Here is a 19,035-nt window from a genome sequence, read left to right as displayed (position 1 = left end):
TGACCAAGCACCGGACGAACGAACCAGCCTATATGAGGGAGGACGTGGAATTCATTTCCACTGCTTGGCTGGGTCGAGACCCAACCCAGCCCAAGCCAATACTTAACACCACCTCTAATTTCTCCCCATATAGGTTGGCCCTGACCGACGCTCTGCATCTGCGAGACGATCATTGGCATTTCGTCACTGTCAATGCTGACGACCCAGGGACCTGGAGGAACATCCGTAGTAAGTACATCGTCCTTGGGGACACAAAATACACGCCTTTAGACATTACCATCGCTCCCTGTGTAACATCAAGGGATCCGGACCAGGTGGTTTTGTGGCTGCACTGCTCCCACCCTCCGGCTTTCCTTCCCAAGGGCCAAATCATCGCCCAAGCAATTCCGATATCTGGGCCACCGGTACACCCTGAAGATTTGTGGCGCAAGTCTGCCAAACAGGATTACCAGGTGTGCCGGGCCCAGGTCATTGGGAAGGAAAGGCCGAAGTTGGGTTGTTACATGTGGAAGGGCCAGGAGTTCAAGCACATCAATGGACTCCTGGACACAGGGGCAGACGTCACGGTCATTCCCGAACGGGATTGGCCGTCGCGTTGGGAGTTGCAAAACGTAGCGGGAAAAATTTCAGGAGTAGGAGGCACCCAATTGGCAAAACAATCGAAAAACATCGTCAAAATTGAGGGGCCGAATGGGCAATCGGCGTATTTACGCCCATTCGTTTTAGACTATACGGAGCCCTTGTGGGGGAGAGACCTGATGGCCCAATGGGGGGTCACAATTGACATACCGACCCCCCAGGTTTTTCGGGCAGCGACCATTGAGGAGCGTCCCACCCAGAAACTGAATTGGCTGACAGATACTCCAGTGTGGGTAGAGCAATGGCCGCTGAATAAACAAAAATTAAAAGCGCTCCGGGAGCTCGTGGACGAGCAGTTAGCCAAAGGGAATATCCAAGAAACTACATCTCCTTGGAATTCCCCCGTCTTTGTCCTCAAAAAACCGGGCAAAGACGAGTGGCGGCTCCTTCACGACCTCCGTGCAATCAATGCAGTAATTGAAAATATGGGCTCTCCCCAACCTGGGATGCCGTCCCCGGCGATGTTGCCTCAAAATTGGAATCTGGCCATAATTGATATTAAGAATTGCTTCTTCCAAATTCCCCTACATCCTGATGACGCGCCGCGGTTTGCCTTCTCGGTTCCCTCCATCAACCGAGAAGCCCCAATGAAGAGGTACCATTGGAGAGTACTTCCTCAGGGCATGAAAAACAGCCCAAGTATTTGCCAGTGGTACGTTTCTTCATTGTTGTCCCCTGTGCGTGCAGCCACAACTGGCGTGATCATCCACCATTACATGGATGACATTTTAATTTGTGCCCCCAATGACGATCTGCTTACCCATGCGCTTGAACTGACAACCAGTGCGTTGGTTGCTGCAGGGTTCGAGCTGCGCAAGGACAAAATTCAGAAGATGCCGCCCTGGAAATACCTGGGTTTGGAAATTACTAAGCGGACCATTGCTCCGCAGAAATTGGCCATCAAAAATACAATTCGGAACCTAGCAGATGTCCAGCAGCTGTGTGGGTCTTTAAATTGGGTGAGACCCTGGTTAGGTATTTCCAACGAGGACCTAGCCCCTCTTTTCAATTTATTGAAAGGGGGGGATGAGCCTAGTTCTCCCAGGGAGCTCACCCCAGAGGCCAAAGCTGCTTTAGAGAGGGTCCAGGAGGCCATGTCTGCCAGGCAGGCCCACAGGTGCGATCCGGGCCTGCCCTTCAAATTCATCATCATGGGCAGACTGCCACACCTCCATGGCATCATCTTTCAGTGGATGGAGACCCTGGGAAAGGGCACGGACCAAGGCAAAAAGGACCCCCTCTTAATCATAGAGTGGGTGTTCCTGAGCCACAGTCGGTCCAAAAGGCTGACCAAACCACAAGAACTGGTGGCAGAACTCATCCGCAAAGCGCGGATGAGGATCCGGGAGTTGGCAGGTGAGGACTTTAAGTGCATTTACATACCTTTAAAATTGGAATCGGGCCAATTCACCAAGGCCATGTTGGAACACCTACTGCGAGAAAACGAATCCTTGCAGTTTGCTCTGGATAGCTACACGGGCGAAATTTCTGTTTTGAGACCAGCCCACAAAATTTTTGATTCGGACGTCCAATTCGAGCTAAAAGTAACACGGATTCAGAGCAAAAAACCCCTAAAGGCTCTGACAGTTTTTACTGACGCGTCCGGAGGGTCCCACAAGTCCGTAGTGACTTGGAGGGATCCTCAGACTCAGCGGTGGGAGTCTGATGTCGCTGTGGTGGAGGGATCCCCACAGCTAGCTGAGTTGGCCGCAGTCGTCAGGGCTTTTGAGAAGTTCTCTGAACCCTTCAATTTGGTCACAGATTCGGCCTATGTAGCGGGTGTAGTATCTAGGGCACAGGATGCAATCCTGCAGGGTGTTCCCAACGAGGCCCTCAATGAGTTGCTCTCAAAGCTGGTTAGGCTAATCTCCCACCGAGAGCAACCGTTTTATGTAATGCACATAAGGTCCCACACCGACTTGCCGGGGTTCTTGGCCGAAGGTAATCGGCGTGCCGATGCCCTTGCGGCCGCCCCCGTGCAGCTGGCGCCACTCCCGGAGAAGTTCCAGCAAGCTAAGATCAGCCACCAGTTCCATCATCAGAATGCGCCTGGTCTGGTCCGGGAATTCCACCTGACCCGGGACCAGGCCAAGGCCATCGTGGCGACTTGCCCGTCCTGTAAGTCGCTCCCCTTGCCATCGGTGAGCGCAGGGGCTAATCCCAGGGGACTCCAATCCTGTGAGGTGTGGCAAATGGACGTTACTCACGTCCCTTCCTTCGGGAAGCAGAAGTACGTCCATGTCTCTGTGGACACCTTCTCTGGGGCAGTTTTCGCCTCTGCCCACACCGGGGAGAGGGCAAAGGACGTTCAGAAACATCTAGTCCAAGCCTTCTCCATGCTGGGCGTCCCCAAATTGATCAAAACCGACAACGCCCCCGGGTATACCTCCAGGGAATTTGCCGGCTTCCTGCAGCAATGGGGAATAGAACACAAGACCGGCATCGCCTATTCCCCCTCAGGTCAAGCCGTGGTGGAAAGGACTCACCAAAACATCAAACGGATGCTGAAACAACAACTCTCAGCATCCAAGCATGAGTCCCCCCAAGTCCAGTTGGCGAGAGCCCTGTTTACTTTGAACTTTCTAAATTGTTCATTTGAGTGTCTCAATCCCCCCATCGTGAGACACTTCGGGGCATCAGAGCAGAGCAAGGTCAGGGAGAGGCCGCCAGTTCTCATCAAAGATCCAGAGACCTGGCGGCAGGAGGGACCCTATGACTTAGTCACCTGGGGACGGGGATACGCTTGCGTATCCACGCCCTCAGGCCTGAGATGGGTCCCTTCCAAGTTCGTCCGGCCCTACGTCCCTAAGAACTCGGACAAAAGACCGTCAAGTCCTCAGGTGGGGCACGCGGCCCTCCGCAGGCGGAGGAGGTCCCTTTCCCCCAACTCCGAACCATTTTGTTATGACCTTCCTTTCCCCTTCCTAGGCTCCACGGAGTCCCTTTTCCTTTGGAGGATGGACCTCCCTATTAATTTTAAGTATTAATTTTCGTGTCAGTTTATTTTACAGAGCCGTATCCACCACCACCGGTCCACCCAGCATGTTCCCACCAATCTACCTCATCCTTCTGGGCCTCTCCATCGCCCCACATCTCCTGCATTCGTGGATTGTTCCTCAGCCTTTGGAGTTCGCTGGCGTGTGCTGTGTAAAATCGAGTTCAAGGGCTGAGGACGTCCGGACGTCCATCTCAAGGATGCAGGAGATGATCCATCACATCCAAAAGGAGTCCACAGGATGGCTGGATTCCCTCTTCGAAGGATGGGGCCTCGCTGGGTGGATCCGTTCCCTGATTCAGACGGGCATCGTGCTGCTGCTGGGGCTCATCGCCTTCGCCGGGGGCTTCGGGGTGGTCAAGCGGCTGTTGCTGAAGGCCCTCAGCAACAACATCAACATCAACCACGCTACAGTAGCCGACCCGGGTGAGCTCCAGCCACTTAACATCAGTGAGCAGCCAAAAGAAGACCCAAACGATGTCTGGTTTGACGAGGATGCCAAGGACTCTGTCTCCCCAGTTTAAGGACTTGTGTTTACCTCCCTCTCCTTCTTTTTCTTTTAAACACAAAAGGGGGAGATGTGGTGGTGCGTTTTTATTTATTTTATGTACGGTTTTACAATTTTGTATTTCCCCAATGGTTTGTTCCTGTCTTCCCCTATTTGCTGTATTGGTACATCCTTTTGTTCTGTTTTCCCGCCTGGTCCCCCTTTCCCGCCTTCCCAACACCTGTCCGTCATCCCCAAAACTGCCAAGTCATCCCCCTGTCCCCTCCCAGGTACCTTGTCTGTCACTCGGTGTTCCTTCCCCTCTGTCCAGAAACTTCTCCACAGGGCACCGAGTGATTGGACGAGGGCCTGGGGCCACTCCCCTGTCCCCTTCCTATTGGACCAGGCGGAATCACCCCACCGTGGAGCCACTCCCTTCCCCGTCTCCCATTGGTTTTCCCTCCCTGGTTTCCACTCCCATTCCCTTCCCAAATCCTATAATTGCCTGCCCCGAACCCCACTCGGGGTTCCAGCTTGGGGGGGTTTCCTGTTGGTGTATCTTCTTTGCATTGGCCACGTTGGCTCCAGATTAAAGAAGACTTTTACCCCAGCTGGTTCCGGCTTTTCCTTGCCGCCTTAGGGTAGCCGCTGCTGATTCAGGACCCACGGGGACACCTCTCAAACCCCATCAGGGCGCAGCGAGAGGTGCCTCATTGCCCGTCCTCACCCCAGGTGCCGAGCTAGCCGGGGTTGAGCGCAACATCAGAGGGCACTTGGGGCTGGGGAGCGCGGCACTCTACTCCCACTCCATGTCCAGAGTCAGCTGAAACAGCCACTCCAGCACCAGAGCCAACCTTCAGCTCAACCCCTTTTGAGCAGCCAGAGCCAACACCAACAGAGTCAGGCTGCTCTACTCCCACTCCATGTCCAGAGTCAGCTGAAACAGCTACTCCAGCACCAGAGCCAACCTTCAGCTCAACCTCTTTTGAGCAGCCAGAGCCAACACCAACAGAGTCAGGCTGCTCTACTCCCACTCCATGTCCAGAGTCAGCTGAAACAGCCACTCCAGCACCAGAGCCAACCTTCAGCTCAACCTCTTTTGAGCAGCCAGAGCCAACACCAACAGAGTCAGGCTGCTCTACTCCCACTCCATATCCTGAGTCAGCTGAAACAGCTACTCCAAGACCAGAGCCAACCTTCAGCTCAGCCCCCTTGGAGCAGCCAGAGTCAGCACCAACAGAGTCAGGCTGCTGTACTCCCACTCCTGATCACTCAACTGCAACAGCCACACCAGAGCCAGAGTCGACCTCAAACCCCTCTGAGGAGCCAATGTCAAGGCAACCTCTCTTGCCTGCTCCACATCCATACCAGATAGTGGTGAAATTCTTAACTCGGGTGCACCAGATACTGCTGGGCCTCATGAGAAAAAAGACATGGGCAGCAGGATGAACAGGATCCACTGCAGGCTGCAGTGGACCATGACCATTACATACTGGGGCAGTGCCTGCTCGTCCAAAGGCAGCCTCAGGTCAAAGGCGTCCTCTGTCCTGCCAATCTTCCTCCTCTGCATGCACAAATGCTGAAATTTATTTAGTTGTGTAAATAAAGTTGCCTGTTACCACTGTTAGCATGTGTTTGTAGTCCAGTCCAGTCTCCTGTGCAAGGCAAGGACTCCCAAGCCAGGCACCAGCAAAACAAAGCTCTGATGGGAGAAGGGACACAGGTCACAGGGGGCTACAGCTCTTGAGGACAGCAGTTGGGAACACTGTTTTATGCTGCCCAGCAGTGGAATCCCTGGGTGCGGGACTTGAAACTCAACTCTCATGACTCAGGGAACACCGTTCTAGAAAGTCTCAAGGCTGAAGATTGGCCGGACACAGGCTGAGGAGGAGTTCCACAGCCAGAAGTTCCACAGCCAGGAGCAAGGATTTCTGAGCAGTGGGCAGACCAGAAGAGCTTTGTGCCACCCCCAGTGTTGTGATAGATGAACTGTCCACAGCTCCCCTGCAGACACTGCTGGCACTCAGACTGACTCCACATCTGTCAAAGACATAAGGAATATTTTGGCAAAGTGCCTCATGTTCCCCTACTGAGCATCCTTACCACCCTCTCTGAGGAAGCCACATCCATGTGCTAAGGCTGGAAAGCAAACACCCAAACCCAAACCCTTTACTTCTTCCCTAGCACACCCACCCCAAAGAAACTCAGAACCAAAATTAAAACAAAACACCCCCACCAAATAACACCCCCAAAAAAACCCACCTCCACATTAAAAAATTAAAACTGGACTATTGAATTAATTTCCCATACATTCATAAACTAGATTATCTCTGTGAAGAGGCATCATCTGGCTTTTGCATAACCAATACTTGGCAACTAAAGTTATATTAGGGGATTTTATTATAGGTTGGGTGTTAGGTTTTCTATCCCATATGCAATGGAATGTGAGGTTTTCTATCCCATATGTGAGGGTTTCTGTCCCATATTCAATGGCATGTGAGGTTTTCTATCCCATATATGAAGTTTTCTATCCCATACTCAATGGGATATTAGGTTTTCTATCCCATCTGCATATTTTCCCCATTCCCTGGAGCCTCTTGCACTTTTTGGAACCTCTGCCAGCAACATTCTACTCCTTGATCTCGGTTTTAATATGTTCAACATATTAATTGTCAAACATTATTAGTGTTTGTTCTTAAGCACACATATGCTTTGGTCAGTACAGAATTCTTAAAAAAAAGGTTTGGCAAAGTAAATGGTTGATAAATCAAGGGAACAGAGAAAAAGTAAACTGTAAGGAGAATGTACATAAATAAATACAAACTTTTACCTTCATCAGGTAGCTGAGACTTCTTTCACTGAAGACATCCCTAAGGAATCCCATTTCCTCTTTATGATTTGAATCAGGTCTTAGCTGAGATGTCAAAAGGGCCAAAGTTTCATGCAACCCTAAATTTAGATTCAGGACAGAACAAAAACATTCTACACAGCATTTCTCACAGGACCTTCTACTGCAGTCTTAACAGTCACTACATTTATTTGGGTATCACATTGATGATCATCACATTTGCAGAGACTTGTGATTATCTCGTGTTTATCCACAGCTCATTTTGCAACACTCCCCTCATAAGTGTCAAGCACACCATCATATTAAGGCAAAATCTAACAAAGCAATATATATTTCTTAAGAAATTATCTTTCACATTTAACACTTCATGTTTATTACTCCTTGTTTCCAGAACCCTTTGTTTCCCCTCTTACAAATTTGAAATTTTAGTACCACAGCAGACTCTCAAACTGATTGAATGACCTTTTTTTGCACAGGTAGCAGCTCTACCTCCCCAGCAGCTTTGCTTACAAGTGTTATCCTGCCCCTTCCACTCTGAGGCACCTATAAAAAGCCAGGCCTGACCAGAGGAAGAAAGGATAAAGTGTAGATTTCCATTGTGGTGGAATCAAAGCTTGTGGCTAGTTTTCTAAAAAAATATTTAAATATCCCAATTTTGCAACACACAGAGCCAGACAAAGGCCAGATTTTTCCCGGTGAACCATGTCTGGGAACACAGGACCAAAACAAAACAGGAAATATAAAAAGGTGGAGGGGGTTCAAATCTATTCCTGTGGCTATTCTCTCCACGAACCTTAGAGTGGATTTTGATCCAGGAGACTCAAACTCACTCCTGCTTTAATCCTAAGCATCATTTATTATCTGTGACTTCTCCTGGGCAGCATACTGGAGAAGCTAGTAAAGTAGCCTTGAACAAAGACACTTATTTTAAGTTAAAAGGAAGGATATTTACAATGTTTATCAACCCCTGTTCAGAAAATATTAAGAAATGACACAGCAAGCAGCAGAGATATATGGGCTGATCTTTAGTAAGCACATGTAGAAGGCACTGTTACACTGAGGGGTCCAATTCTGCCTATCAGAATATATTCAGGTCTATCAGAATATATTCAGATCTATCAGAATATATTCAAGTCTATCAGAGTATATTCAGGTCTATCAGAGTATATTTGGGTGCTCTAGGGTTAGTAGGAAACTGATCCTGACAAACTTTATTAATTTTCACCTTTTACATTCCACCTTCCTTCTTGTAGGTAATTGCTCAGAAACTTCAGTTGAATTATCTTAATTCTATTACATTTTACTCCTATTTAAATTATTTTTATGTGTGAAACAGGTATGACAAGATTTCAGTCACTGCTCTGTTGAAAGCATGCAGCTGAATTACCTGAGTCTTCTGAAAGCACTGGCATGGCTTTGTTCTTACTCTTAGAGACAAATGTTCAACTTCAACCAAGAAGATTTTTCTTCTTTCTGGACTGTGGTTCAGAAGCACTCCTGAAATGAGCAAACATAATACCTAAGCTCAAATATGCAAGAAAAATGTCAGGCATGTAAAAATAGCATTTTTTTTAGTTTTCAGTATAACCTGGATCGAGCAGAGTTCTGCAGTTATTCTGCTGTGCAAGTAACAATGTAAAATACTAGGTTATGTAATGAAATGTAAGTAAAATGAAAAAATACTAGGTTATATAATAACCATATTGTATCTTGGATAAAGCTGAGGCTGAAGAGAGTAGCTCTCAAGATAGGTCTAAATAACCATCTGAAAAAACAGAAGGGAAGGGATGTTTGAAAGCACTGGAAAACATCACGTGCAGAAACAGAGCATGCAGGAAGATGTCACACCACCAGATGTTCTGGGGCTTCCTAAAAGCTCATCTCAAAGAAATGTCCACATCCCTGGGATTCTGAGGAAACGAGGGTACACTTACATGCAGCTCCTTAAAGCTGGCAGGACTGGCACTCTACCAACCCTGGTCACAGGTACTAAGAATGTTATAAAAAATAAAGCTACTTCCACTGCCCAGAAATTGGTTTGGATATTTCTCTTGCAGATGACTCTTGTTACCGAGAGCAAATTACTCCAGAGAAATATTTTTATTTTTATTTTAAAGAAAATCAAAACTGAATCCATGTATGTAATTGCCAGTCCAAGAATAAACATGTTTCAGGGCACTTACAATCTTTTGCATGCTTATAAAATTCATTGGAGTAGTTTATAAAAATAAACCTCCGTAACAGCACAACATACTCCAGCTCTTTGCTGAGTACAAAAAAGGATGCTCCTTGTGTTTCTATTTGTAGATAAGTCTCTCAGAGTTTTATTGTATGAAACAAGTTTGACGGTCTTCCAATTCAAATTTTCTTGATTAGCTGCCTGAAAATACCATAGTACTGCATGACAAATTAGCATTTACTTATTTAGAATTTTCTTGATTCTTGAGTTTCTCTACAACATAGTGATATACTAAGCTCAACAGTCAGCTGTGTTTTACACCCTGTATTTTCTACCACTACAATTAATTAATCCATCTGGGCATAGGTGGACTTCTCTAAGTAAAGGAACTGAGTGTTGAAATTTCACTCTAATCCATGGATTGTGCTCCAGTGCATTATATATACTATACCTTTATTTAAACACTCTTATGACCTATTGCTTAGAAGAAATAAACATTTCACTCAACACGCTTCATGCCAAAGGAATTTATAGGCAATTCATTCGACTGCTTTGGTTCCTTGACTATGGCATTTCATTTGACATATATTTAAATCATCTCAAATTATTAGAAAGAACTTTAATTGCATGCTTCATCTTTGCAACAATGTGGTTCCTACAGTCAAACCTATTTTGCACTAAACCCCACGAAAAGCCAAGATATTTTCTAGATTCTTAGTGAAAAATAGCCCACACAGGAACCTGGAAAACACACATTTCAGCATCGTAAAAACCTGACAGCAAACTCAGGAGTATCAGAATTAGTCTAGGCACAGCAATCAAAATGGAGACTTCCCCTAGAGGCATCTTCCATGCTCTGTAAAGATCTCGTTACACAGAACTGCCTGGAATGAACACTCCAAAGAATGAAAAGCATTCCATACCCAGGGCTGGCTTCAGAGCTATGACAATCAGCCTCAGCATGTGGTATTTTGCAAGATGGGTCTCAAAACCACAAATCACTGCAGCATCAATAGGCACAAATACATTTTTCCTCTTTAAAAATATCTACCTAAAAGTTAATTCATTTTTCACACAAAATGTGAAAAATGCTAAGAGCTAAATAAAGGGCTAATAAAGAGCTAAATAAACCCAACTGATGCTTGCCATAGGGTCAAAACAGAAGATAAAACAGAAGTGTAACATGATCTGGCATATCCCTATTAACTTGTAGAATAAACCTATTGTGGTTCACAGCCTAACACTACATAAAGCTTCTGTAATCCAGATTGTACCATTCAAAGCACTAGTTGCTTTCAGAAAGCATCTGCAGTTTAACATTTTACACGACCCTAGCGAATAGGTCAGAAAATCCATCAGTATCCTGACCGGGCCATAGGTGATAGCTGACGGCCACACAGATTTCTCCTCCTGTCAAACCTGAGCGATGCTCTTTCGCGGGGTAGCGTAGGTACTGTAGCAGGGAAAAACTCTACTCTGGTGCTGCCCGAGCACAGACAGAACCGCGCATCCCTGCTGGGCACCGCGGGCCGGACTCTGCCCCAGAGCCCCACGTCAGGGGCGGCCCCGGGCTCAGCCGGGCAACCCTCGGCCGGCCCGGGGCCCGCCCGACACCCCACGGGCAAGGGCTGTCCCGCCCCAGGGAGAGCTTCGTGTGAGCTCCACCGAGCCGCTGATTCTGCCGGAGGCGACACCCGAGGGCCCAGACCGCCTCACGGCCGCGTCCGGAGGAGGCTGCGCTCCGCACGGAGCGGACAGCGGCGGCCCTGCCCGAGCTGCTCGCCGAGCCGCGAGGCCGCCCTCAGCAGCGAGCACATTCCCGCACCACTGCGAGGGTGGTGGAGGGCCGTACGTGTCTGGCAGGGCGGCTCGGAGGCGCTGGTGTTCCCCTGGCCGCTGCAGACCCTCACGCTGAAGTTTCCTTCTCTCGTGCCCTCAGGGCTCCCAGAGCCGCCCTGGGCTCTGGTGGAGCAGGCCGGGGCTGCTCCATCCCGGGGCACTGGGCAAAGCCATTCCTTGGTGTGGGTTTGATGTTCCCCACACAGACAGCGCCGGGCTGTTTTGGGGGCTGTTTTGGGGAATTGGGGCTGTTCTGAAGACTCGGCTGCAGCCCTGCTCAGAGGGACCGGGAGAGGCCCAGCAGCACGGAGCCAGCCTGTCTGGAGCACTGGGGCACCGAGCAGGACGCAAAACCTGCTACAGAGAGGTGCCACTGGCCACAGCAGCAAATGAGGAAATCTTCCTCTGGCTGCAGGTCAGGGAGCAGCGGGTGTGATCAGCGGCGTTCCATGCCCCTGTAAGGTGGAGGTGGAGATTGGAAGAGCCTCTGGAGGGACTGGCTGGACGCTGCAGTGGTCAGTGTGACACGGAGCTGTGGCCGGCCTGGTCAGTGCAGGTCACTCTGGCCCCTCTGTTTGGAGGCACAGGTCACCTCGGGGCTGGAGCCCAGCTGGAGTCAGGAGAGGCTGCGCTCAGCAGTGCCTCTGGAGTTGATAATCTCTCTCTGATTCCCGTGTGGTTCATGTGCCACTTCCCAAACAGCACGGAGAAGCCCACCTCTGCCTTTAGTGTGCTTTGAGAAAGCCCAGCTCAAACCAGCTTAGTTTTCTAGTGAGGGAATTTGTCTTTCTCCACAGGCTGCAGAACCCAGGAGTAGGTTGCCAAGTGTGGACAGTTGGATGTTTTCCTTTCACTGACCACTGGGGCTTTGGGGTCCTGTGTAAATCCATGGGGCAGAGGGATGCTGGGATCAGGTGGCAGTGCTGGCTGCTGGAACGTGCCAGGATCCTTGTCTGCAAGCTGCAGTTGAGTGCATTCTGTAATTCCTGAACCAGAGGTGCTCACCTGCCTCTCCCATCGAGTGGGTTTGTTTTTTGGGGTCCTGTATTTCTTTCTTGTTGTCTTCCACAAATCCAGGGAAAAACACGCATTTTATTTCAGTTCTTCTCCTCACCTAATCCTCTAGCTGCTCATCTAGAGGTCTCTTGCAGCCCCTGATACTGAAGGAGTCTTTTCAGGGTTACCTAGGGGCTCTGTGGGGTGAGAGCTCATGGATGAAGTGCTGCTTGTGGCCAGGGAGCAATGGAATGGCAAGCAGCTGGCTCTCTGGGTAGAGAGGTCTCATTTCTAGCTAAGGGAACCTATTTCTGGCTCTGATCCACAAACTGGGTCAGGTCCAGGCAGTTCTCTCTGGACTGCCCACACTGGTAAATGCAGCTGCCTCAACTTCTAATTTTTCTTTTTTTCAGACTCCATTGATGATGTGTCTTATGACCTCCTGGAATGCCATGGCAAAAGGAACCTTCTTTTCAGCTGCAGGGGTGGCACCTTCATCATGTGCTGCCCTTCTGGAGCAGGAGCTGCTGGCACATCAGCCATTGATCTGAGGGAATGAAGCAGGGTGCACAGGAGAGCATTTCTCAGAGCCAGAGGCCATGGAACAGGGTGGATGCAAGCTTGGGGAGTTCACCTCATATTAAAATCCTCTGTGGCCTATGGGGAAACAGCAAATCTCTCTCTGCAAAGCCTAAGACTGGAATATGCCAGCACCCATCATGCCAATATGTCCCTGTCTTGTTTCCAGACAAACCTCCTGTTAAACCTGCCAGAGTTGCCAAGATGACCAGAAAAGTGAGGGCCTTTCAGACAAATCCTCTTCCCCTTGAAGACCTCTCTGAGCTCCCCAGCTCCTTCTGATCTCTGCCCCATCCTTGGCTTTCCACCCCTCTCCCTGCCTCAGGAGCCATTGCTGGGAAGGATTTACCAGCTTTGGGAACTGGGAGCTTCAAGATTGAAGACTTCCAGCAGGAGCCCCAGTTCCCAGATGTACCCAGTACATCTGTAAATCTCCCCCACAACTGTTATTTGCTAAATGGAGCAGTCCCAGCAGTGCTGTATTTCATCCCAGCATTTATTTAGCTTTATTTTTTGTGCTGTACAATGTGGCTGCTTCAGTGAGGCCGTGGTCCCCCCACCTTCCCCTGCCTGGCCTGGCTGTCCCCAGGGCACCTTGCTGAACTCTCCCATGGTGCTGCTTACTCCTGGGCTTGTGTCACATGTCCTTTCTAGAGGATGATTTTATTCAGCAAACTCCTGGTGCAGGACAGCAAAGCTGCAGAGATGAGCACAGACGCCAACAGAGAACCTGGGTGTGCTGAGGCAGGACATGGAACTGATGCAGGCCAAAACTGCCCCAGGGTCACCCCATTCCAGTCAGGAGTGTGGTATCAGGGCTACCAAACCGTGAAGTGTGGTAGCCCCTCTGTGCATCCCTGTGGGATGAGGAGGACAAGGCAGGGGAGTGTGTGAATGGGGAGGGAAGAGCTTCCAGGTGTTCTGGATGAGGTGTGGTAGAGCCAGGGCAGCCTTCCTGTGCACCTCAGGTGAAGTGCTGAGGGAGTGACCTTCACACAAAGCCTTGGGTTTTCCCACTGCATTCCCCAGGTGCAGCAGAATGTCAGAGAAGGAATCAAAGCACGGAGGATTTCCAGTGAAGGAGATACTGGGAGGAGTTGGACATGTGTTCTTCCATTCCATAAAACAAGGAAAACCAGGGGCCAGAGAGAGGGATAAGGAGTTTCCAACGTCTGCCAATCCCTGGTGACTGCCCTCCCTGCCCTGCCAGACCCTCTGGCACAGATTCCAAAGCTGTGGGGCAGATCATGAGGGTGAATGTCCTGGTTCTGGCCAGGATGGGGTAAATTTTTGCCATAACCAGGACAGGGCATGGCCAGGACGTGGAGGTTGTTCTGAACCACTCCACAACATTTTCCAGGGACAGGGGAAGAAATCTCCGCTGGATAACATGCATGACAGCCTGGTTGGGTACTGCCAGGCTCTATGGGGTGGATGGTTGCATGTGAATTGTCCCAGTCCATTATTAATATTGTTGCGGTTACTGCTCATTTTCTTGTTTCATTGCTGTTTCCATTATATTGTTCTTGTCTCAACCCACAGTCTTTAACTTTTGTGCTTCCAGTTCTATTCTCAAGCCCACCAGAGAAGGGAGGGGAGAGGGAGAAGGGAGTGAGGAGCAGTGGTTTGCAGTGTTCCAGTGGAAACACCAGACTGGGGAATGCCATTCCCAAACCACAAAAGTGAGTGCATGAGCACTCTCCATCTCAGTCCCTTGTTTTCTGCAGCCATGACCTCCAGCACCAGTCTCCAAAGCAAGAGGCAGCACTGAGGCATTTGCAGTACTCACCCTGCTCCAGACATGGAGAATGTATAAACAGACTCAGAAGGGCTTCCTCATGGCATTGAAACTCCTGTCAGCTTCTCGCACTCTGCCATGGTCAGCAATTCCTCTTGCAACACTCAGGAGTTTCCAGGTTTGTTCCATCAGCTAAGGCTTATGTGCCTTGAAGCATCCCCCCAAGTAGTTTGCACATGGCATTGTTCCTTCCTGTCCTCTTTCTAGCTTTGATGTGCTAGTTTTCTCCATCGTGTGGTGGCTCTGAGCACCCTCTCTGACCAAACACTGCCTTTGGAGTGACTTTCCCTCTGTGCCAGATTTGTCTGCCCATGGTGTCGTTTTGCATGTGCGAGGCAAGGGACCCCTTTTGCCTTTCACAACCTTCAAGGTCCCTTCCAGCCCAAACCATTCTGTGGTTCTGTGAGGCTGTGGCCTTTCCCTGCCCTCTGAGGACACTGTGCCCAGAACCTGGAACCACCCACTCTGTGACATCAGCCCCAGGTGCCATGGACAGTGCAGTTGCTGCAGCACTCGTCAGAGACTGCACTGGAAGAGACAAGCTTTTGTCTCTTTCAGCTGACAGATGCTGCTGACAGCGATGAATCTTCTGTACCTGTACCTCTTCATCCTGCTGGCTGTGTACAGACCTGCACATGGTACCTGGGGCAACTGCAGGTATGGCCCCAGGCTCTAGGAGGGTGCTTGTCCCCCATTGCCACACCCCAAACCCCATGTGGGAGCCTCCTTGCCAGCACCCAGGTACTGGAACAGAAGGGCAGTAATGATTTTGTGCTTCCAGAGGGACCTGTGGGCTCCGGCCCATGGCTTCTGACTACAACTCCATAGATGCTGACTACCGAATTGTGACTGGCACAGGTGCCCTGCCAGGGGCCTGGCCCTGGATTGTCAGCATCCAGGACCCCAGGAAAATAGGCACCGGCCATACATGTGGAGGGTCCCTCATCAGCCCACAGTGGGTCCTCACAGCAGCCCATTGCTTCCTCCAGGCCAGGTAAGGAGGAGCAGGGAATGAGGGTATCCTCACCACACAAACAGTTGCCCAGCCTGCAGCACCTCAATACTACGGGGCCCAACTGAGGGACTGCTCAGAAGGCTGGGCTCGTGCCACTGCTGCCCAGCAGCCTCCAGTGTGGCATTCCTGGAGCCTAAGGCATGCTAGGGCAGTCACACTCCTCATTGCCCTGCTTTCCTCTCTGCCTTGAGAAGCAGAAGGAAGGGAAGTGCTGAGCTGCCACAGTGATGCCTTTTCAGGACTACCTAAAAACAGGCCAGACAAGGAATAAAAAGTGATTATATTTATTGAAGGGCCTCCAGGTCCATTTTAGGCAAAACAAAAGACCCCCCCCAAGTGCTACAACCCAAAATTGACCACGGGTCAAAGGTTTTCACACCTATAAATTTGGTCCATTTGCATATTTAGGGTTAATCTTCTAATTACAGCTTCAGGTAATGAAGTCATTTACCCCCAGTTTGCTCCCCTCAACTCACTTTTGTTTCCATCTCTCGAGGCCTGAGGCAGTGAGGTATCCTTGATTGCCAGGCCTGGAGAGGAATTTTTGTGACCAGAATGGGAAAGCAGCAGCAGCTCACACTGTGTGCAGAATTTAGTTATACAGTAAAAAACTGCAGGATTACAAATGGATGAAAAATACAAAAGCTAAAATCCTAAGGCATCAACAGCACACGGCTCTGCTCTTCCTCAGACCCCTCTCTGCCTTGCAGGAATGTCACCATGTGGCGTGTGCTGATCGGGGCCACCAAGCTGACCCATCTGGGCCCTGAAACTCAGGTGCGCCACATCAAGCGGCTCCTGGCCCACCAGGAGTACGCGGCTGATTCCCAGCAGAACGACATCGCCCTGCTGGAGCTGGACAAGCCCGTGGAGTGCAGTGACTACGTCCAGCTTGCCTGTGTGCCCAACGCCTCGCTCACAGTGTCAGAGCTGAAAACCTGCTACATTGCTGGCTGGGGTTCTGCCACTGCAAAAGGTGAGTTCCCAAAAAGGGCCCTGAGGGTGAGCTGGGCACACCAGCAAGATGGGTTTGGCTTCCTGACAGCACAAACCAAAGTCAGGCTGTAGGATGTATGCCTCTGGAGAGCTGGGCCTGGCCTGCTCCCCAAAGGCAGACAGAAAGGACACAGCGCTTCAACAACTGCTCCAGAGGCAAAGCCAAGCCCTAGGGAATGAGTTCACCCCCAGACAGGGGAGTGGAACTGGCAAAGAGCTGCTGGGTGCCCATTCCTTCCTGTGCTTGCAGCTCAGGGTCCGAGTGATGTCCTGCAGGAAGCCAAGGTCCGTCTCCTGGATATCCGGCTGGTTAACAGCAGCCGTCGGTACACTGGGGCCATCCACACCCACAACCTGTGTGCTGGCTACCCACGGGGTGGCATGGACACCTGCCAGGTATGAGTGCTGGGAGCCAGCAGCGAAGGTACCCCGTCACCATGGGCTTTGTCTGGCAAACCACTTTTCCTCCACTGCTGGAGTTTCCTTGCCAAGTGACCGTGTTCCCCAGGCCTGCCCCTCTGCCCAGAAAGCCCATCCAGTGTTCTCAGCAGCCCACAGATCCAGATTCTGGATGATCTATGCTCTGCCCATCCAGGATCACTGTGCAGATACAAAAGGGGGCCTTCACAGACACCCACCCTGTTCCCAGCTAAGGTTCTTGAGACTCCAGCACCTGAGCAAAGCCTTTTTGTACCATGAATACAGCTGTGGCAGGGGCTGCAAGAGAGAAACAGGCCTCTAGTGCTGACAGCAGCCACCCAACAGCACCCTAATCCTCTTTCCTCTGTTGCAGGGTGACAGTGGAGGGCCTCTGGTGTGCAAAGATAACCATGCTGGCTACTTTTGGCTTGTTGGAGTGACCAGCTGGGGAAAAGGCTGTGTCAGAACAAAACGCCCGGGAGTCTACACCTCCACTCAGTACTTCTACAACTGGATCCTGATTCAGATGGGCATGCGTCCACCTGGAACAGACACTCTAGCACCAGAGACAACCTACATCTCAACCCCTCTTGAGCAGCCAGAGCCAACACTGACAGAGTCAAACTGCTCTACTCCCACTCCATATCCTGAGTCAGCTGAAACAGCTACTCCAAGACCAGAGCCAACCTTCAGCTCAGCCCCCTTGGAGCAGCCAGAGTCAGCACCAACAGAGTCAGGCTGCTCTACTCCCACTCCATGTCCAGAGTCAGCTGAAACAGCCACTCCAGCACCAGAGCCAACCTTCAGCTCAACCTCTTTTGAGCAGCCAGAGCCAACACCAACAGAGTCAGGCTGCTCCACTCCCACTCCATGTCCAGAGTCAGCTGAAACAGCCACTCCAGCACCAGAGCCAACCTTCAGCTCAACCCCTTTTGAGCAGCCAGAGCCAACACCAACAGAGTCAGGCTGCTCTACTCCCACTCCATGTCCAGAGTCAGCTGAAACAGCCACTCCAGCACCAGAGCCAACCTTCAGCTCAACCTCTTTTGAGCAGCCAGAGCCAACACCAACAGAGTCAGGCTGCTCTACTCCCACTCCATATCCTGAGTCAGCTGAAACAGCTACTCCAAGACCAGAGCCAACCTTCAGCTCAGCCCCCTTGGAGCAGCCAGAGTCAGCACCAACAGAGTCAGGCTGCTGTACTCCCACTCCTGATCACTCAACTGCAACAGCCACACCAGAGCTAGAGTCGACCTCAAACCCCTCTGAGGAGCCAATGTCAATGCAACCTCTCTTGCCTGCTCCACATCCATACCAGATAGTGGTGAAATTCTTAACTCGGGTGCACCAGATACTGCTGGGCCTCATGAGAAAAAAGACATGGGCAGCAGGATGAACAGGATCCACTGCAGGCTGCAGTGGACCATGACCATTACATACTGGGGCAGTGCCTGCTCGTCCAAAGGCAGCCTCAGGTCAAAGGCGTCCTCTGTCCTGCCAATCTTCCTCCTCTGCATGCACAAATGCTGAAATTTATTTAGTTGTGTAAATAAAGTTGCCTGTTACCACTGTTAGCATGTGTTTGTAGTCCAGTCCAGTCTCCTGTGCAAGGCAAGGACTCCCAAGCCAGGCACCAGCAAAACAAAGCTCTGATGGGAGAAGGGACACAGGTCACAGGGGGCTACAGCTCTTGAGGACAGCAGTTGGGAACACTGTTTTATGCTGCCCAGCAGTGGAATCCCTGGGTGCGGGACTTGAAACTCAACTCTCATGACTCAGGGAACACCGTTCTAGAAAGTCTCAAGGCTGAAGATTGGCCGGACACAGGCTGAGGAGGAGTTCCACAGCCAGAAGTTCCACAGCCAGGAGCAAGGATTTCTGAGCAGTGGGCAGACCAGAAGAGCTTTGTGCCACCCCCAGTGTTGTGATAGATGAACTGTCCACAGCTCCCCTGCAGACACTGCTGGCACTCAGACTGACTCCACATCTGTCAAAGACATAAGGAATATTTTGGCAAAGTGCCTCATGTTCCCCTACTGAGCATCCTTACCACCCTCTCTGAGGAAGCCACATCCCTGTGCTAAGGCTGGAAAGCAAACACCCAAACCCAAACCCTTTACTTCTTCCCTAGCACACCCACCCCAAAGAAACTCAGAACCAAAATTAAAACAAAACACCCCCACCAAATAACACCCCCAAAAAAACCCACCTCCACATTAAAAAATTAAAACTGGACTATTGAAT

This window comes from Lonchura striata, chromosome 27 (assembly GCF_050655825.1).
Source record: "Lonchura striata isolate lonStrDom1 chromosome 27, ASM5065582v1, whole genome shotgun sequence".
Taxonomy (NCBI): domain Eukaryota; kingdom Metazoa; phylum Chordata; class Aves; order Passeriformes; family Estrildidae; genus Lonchura; species Lonchura striata.
Note: the sequence above shows the minus strand (reverse complement) of the source record.